A 5,092-nucleotide genomic window follows, 5' to 3' on the forward strand; every position below is an offset into this window, starting at 1 on the left:
TTTGACATATGAAGTGAAATAACTTTTGTTTTTCATATATAGAGAATTTTTTTAAGGGAAATTCATATTTTGTTTTTTGAGTAACAGGGAAATTCATATAGAGAGAGTGAGGGGCAGCAAAAGAGCAGGCCGACTTTACCAAGGAGGCGGATGCCGGAGCCCGGGTGCAGGACGCTTCCGCCGGGGTAATCAAGGTGCCGGATGCGTATGGTGACGACGACGAGGCCATGATGCAGGACGCGCTCGAGGAGGCGGGGCGACGCGCCCGGGATCATGCTCAGAGCTGCTTGAAGGTGCCGCTCGCTCGCTTGCTCTACCCACGGATCCATGCATGCATGCTCTCTACCTTTGTTTGCTGCACTTAAAGGTCACGCATTTGGTTGCTTTGGGGGCTTCTTCTTGCTCGTGGGTGCGGATTCAGTTAGCGTCCGCCGCCCCTCGGCCCTGGCCGCCGGGAGGGGAGAGGGGTTTCGTTTTAAGCCATGCGTTCTTGCGTTTGTCGCCTAATTTTGAAACAAAAGGCCACTCCTTTGCTTTTGGTTTCTTCGGTTCTTCTTGCTCATGCCGTGGATCCGGCAGTCGCCGTCGGTCGCCGATCCACGGCCAGCAGGCCTGGCCGTCGCCGTCGGTCGCCGGGTGAAGAGAGAGCGGGGGTTTGGCTTGCAGCCATGCACGTACGGACACACAGTCGCTCCCCCGATCAATAGCCGGGTTTGGACCGTGCGATCAATCAGATCGGACGGACGGCTGCTACTCTCCATTTTCTTCTTTTGTTTTGTTTTCTTCTTCTTCATCTTCAGCGCAGCGGCGGCGGCTCCCTCCCAAAATCCCCTTCTCCAGCCGCCGGGCGAAGATTTAGGTCGTATTTGTAGGGATACTTTCCTCCGCCCCCAGCAATCGGCTCCATGAGGGGCCCAATCCGCCTCCGCGCCTCCCCACGTCTAGGTCGAGAGGCGCCTCCACCACGACCTCAGCCGCTTCGAGCGAGATGGTTCCCCTTGCTGCCGCCGTTGGGGGCGGAGAACCTGCCTCACCCTCAGGTTCAGGGAGAGAAGGGGCTCTTCCTGATGGAGCAGGAGGTCGGCGCGCTAGTTGTTTGCAGGATCGATCGACCGATGGTGCTGCTGGCAGTCCCTGAGATTTGGTATTGTGGAGAATGTCTCTGGGATTTGGCATTGCCAATTCTGCTGCTTTGTGCTGGCAACCCATATGTCTGCATATACATATATCTCTCTGTCATGTTAGTCTGCATATACATATATCTGTGTCATCTTGTCTGCATATACATCTCTATCATGCAGTTTCTGTCATGTTCACAGTCTGAAAAGGGAGAAATTGTTGCCCTGAATTCTTGTCTCTTTACCCAAATGATCCTTTTGTGTTGTTTACAGATAGTTACTGTTATGCTCTGTGATGGCCTTTTGTATATGACTTCTTTTTGTTTTGATCTGGGCAGATATTATTTTGCTAATTATCCATATATGAATTTACTGCTGCATCCTGCAAGTCTTGGTTGTGTTAGCAACTCTTTTATCTATCACCATTTATTGTATCTCAGGCTGTCACATATCTGTTATTATTTATGCACGGTAACTGTGAAACTCCAAGTCAAATTTCTTTATCTCAAAACTGGCAATTAAACTTATGTGTGCGTGATGGCCCCATGCCGCTAACTGTGTTCTTTGGTTGTGAATAAAAGCACATTATGGTTTACTTACTACATTCCGCCGGTCAGTAACTGCCTTATATGCTTTCAGAATTTTTGTGACCATAGCAGCATGCCCTGCAGGTGTTAAATTGCGCTGCATACAACTTAGTATTTAACTCGATCTCATTTGTTCTGTTTATATATGTCCTGCAAGTAGCCATGCGCTCTTGTTTTCAGTAGAGCATGCTGTTCAAAGTTTCCATATTGTTTGCAAGGATTGCGCATCAGAATCATGTGCATAAGAGTAAACAGCGCTGACACTGAATCTGCCTTTTATTACCTTTCATATGGCTTTAGTGCGAATTATTGATTAGCATCAAATCGAAAGCTGGCATTTACCCAACTCTGCTTTGGAAATAGTTGCTATTATATTGCTTTATGGTCGTTAGCATTGACACTTCTATGTGTGCTTTACTATAGGATGTGCCGACTTTCTCCATCCAAGTGGATATTACCGAGGAGTCATTTGACCATCTAATGGCATTGCTATCCAAGAGGATGCGTGATGTATGTTCATTGATGCTCGGTGAGCATCCTGTCACACCACCGCTCGTCGATGGCAAAGATCTATTCCACATTGTTAAACTTTGCAAAGGAGCTGACGGCGTTGAGGTGCTGTTCCGAGAGTCCGATATATACTTCTCTGGTTTTCGGCCTGAAAAAGACCCGAAATATTACGTGTTCAATGATGTGGAAATTCCAAGCTGGATTCCATCCGAGATTCTTCCCTATGATTCGGGCTATCATAAAACTGTGTAAGTTCTTTCATCAATCTGCTAACTAAGTCATACATACTTTAACTCTGACCTCACACCTTTTGTTCTCTTACTATGATGGCAGCGCGGACATCAGTTTGGGGCCTCATTGTTTCCCTGCGACTTTTAAACATCTGTTTAACTTCACTCCAAAAACTTTCAGAACTCAAACTGCAGACAGGCAAAATGCAGTTCATTGGTCAATGGTAAATTTGTCTGAAACCAGGCGAATCAGATCTATGGAACGAAAGGTGAAACGACTCTTGAGGATTGGCAGAGTTGATACTGTTGGAGCTTCATTGGATGCTAAAGTGCATGGTTGGGGTCATGAGAGTTCTGTCTTGTTCGCTGCTGCAAGTGATGATGTAAACTGGGAGCATATAGGATGTGGCGAGGATCTTATTACACTCAAGTTCAACCGAGATGCACTTCCAATAATAATTGGGCGGCTGAAAAGAGCAGCAGAGGCAGCGGCTGCGACGCTCAATGAGATAACTATTCTCATCAAGACCCTTTCCTCCATAGACTCTAACCAAGCTCGCAACTGGGAGCAGCTCCACTACTACAGTCAGCTCCCCAACTTCCATGTTTATCTAGTCTTTTCTTCTCGCCCACGAAAAGGTAAACCTTCACCTTCAACTCCCTCTGTCATTTGATTCTATTATGTCATGCCCCTGCCTAGTCCCTATACTTAGTTCTACGTACTTATTATTGCTTTTAGTTTTCAAATTACTACTATATGCTCTGGGAATAAGTTTCTCTATACTATTCCCAATGATGATCGCATTTCCCTCCTTTATCTTCAACATACCCAGCAAGAGAATGTTGAGGGGGGCAGTAGTGTCCTCGACATTGAGCATGATGGGGAATCATAAGATGTGAGTAGCCTAGGAGCAGTTATTGCAGCCACAAGCTGTTAACATCTGCAAGTGTTGATGTGTATGAACTGCAAGTGAGGAATTTCTGTAGAGGATGGGATAGTTTGAGGATTGCACTGGTGCTACCACTGTAAACTTAAAACAGGACCTAATAATGCATGCAAAAGACTGACTAATCACCACAAACGTTGGTGAAAACAGGCCAAAGAATGCAGGGCTGAAAACTTCAGGTGTAATTGCAAGTTGGCGGATGTGCAAATCTCTATTTAGGCAAGCAAATCATGCATTAACATAACAAGTCTACTTCTCTAAGCATACGCAATTCAAAGCCTTCTTTTTTTTTTAGAAAATTCAAAGGCTTTTTGTAGGGAATTCAAGGGCTTTTGTAAGTACTGTAACTGTGTGAATTGCTCCCTGATGCTAATGAAGCTACCTCGCTTATGCAATAAAAACCATAGTCTTCTACAACTTGTTACACCATAACTTTTGTTTACATGCACTAAAATGCCAAATTTATGGGAAGTAGCACATTGAAGCAAAAAGCTGTTCACTTTGCATATCGAATGTGTCGTCTTCTGTTAACAAAAATATGATTAATCTGATGTTTATTGCACAAGAATTCTTTTATTATATGGACTAGCATGCACCGAAATTTATTAGATGTGAGCAAACTGTTCACAGTCAATTGGCTGGTAGCCTGGTACTCCCTCTGTAAAGTATTATAAGAGCAGTTGCCTGAATATGAATGAACAAACAACTACTAGTGTAAGCTTCTCATACTTTTTACAACTACATTATCTGCAATTTCTTTTGGGAATCTTCTGAACTAATAAGGACTACAAAATTTCCATCATAATTTTCTCAGAAATCTTCTGCACTTATGATTGTTGATCTTCTGATCTCAGGGATCTTACTGACATCTTGATATATCTCCTGCAGGGCATATCTTTTGAACTAAGGCAAGCTGCTGGTCTATTGCTTAAAAACAATTTGCAATTGGCTTTTAATGCTATGCCTCCTTCATCCCAAAAGTACGTCAAGTATGAATTGTTGACTTGTATTGGTACACGTCATAAGCAAATTAGATCAACAGCTTGCACTGTTATAAGTGTACTTCTTCAAATTGTTGGGTTTGACAAATGGGCTGACTTGTTTGAGACTCTGAGACTGTGCTTTGATAGTCAAGACCTGAACCAAAAGGAAGGTGCTGCAGAAACTATCTACAAGGTAATGCACTACTCCTGCTACTTAGTTTTGAGCATGGACTATAAAACTCTCACTAGTTGTATCTGTATAGTAAACATGCAGGAGAGCTGTGTATTTTTTTAGGGGAGTCCCAATAGTTGATATATGTGCATTAAATCATACACTATGAACTAACTTCTTGAACTCAAACCTTTTGATGGAAGATATGTGAGAACTTTCCTGAAGATTCTATTGTTGATGCTGGTTTGCGCGATCTACTAATATATGACTTTGTGCCAAGACTCATGCAGGTATGCTACATCTCTACTTCTGAGAACTTTCCCGAGTTTAACATATTTACATGGTTAATTCTAACAACCAGTTCAAAATTCCTTTGCCCAGCTTTTTGAAAGTCCTCATATGAGTCTTAGAAGACTATCTCTGCTTTGTGTGAACCAGTGCATCTTCGTGGTTCCATCTGTAAGAGCCCCCCCCCCCCCTCTCATATTTCACCTAATGATTTTGATTTATTTGCAGGAGGCTTTCAGGAATCAATTCCTTCAGGG

The 5,092-nt window shown here is 43.6% G+C and overlaps 1 pseudogene; it reads left to right on the forward strand.

Annotated features, from left to right (window-relative positions):
• The first annotated feature begins 526 nt into the window (after window positions 1-526).
• Window positions 527-5,092, forward strand: part of LOC123056995 (transportin-1-like) — a 15,254-nt pseudogene continuing 10,688 nt past the window's right edge.

The sequence above is a fragment of the Triticum aestivum genome, chromosome 3A (assembly GCF_018294505.1).
Source record: "Triticum aestivum cultivar Chinese Spring chromosome 3A, IWGSC CS RefSeq v2.1, whole genome shotgun sequence".
Taxonomy (NCBI): Eukaryota; Viridiplantae; Streptophyta; class Magnoliopsida; order Poales; family Poaceae; genus Triticum; species Triticum aestivum.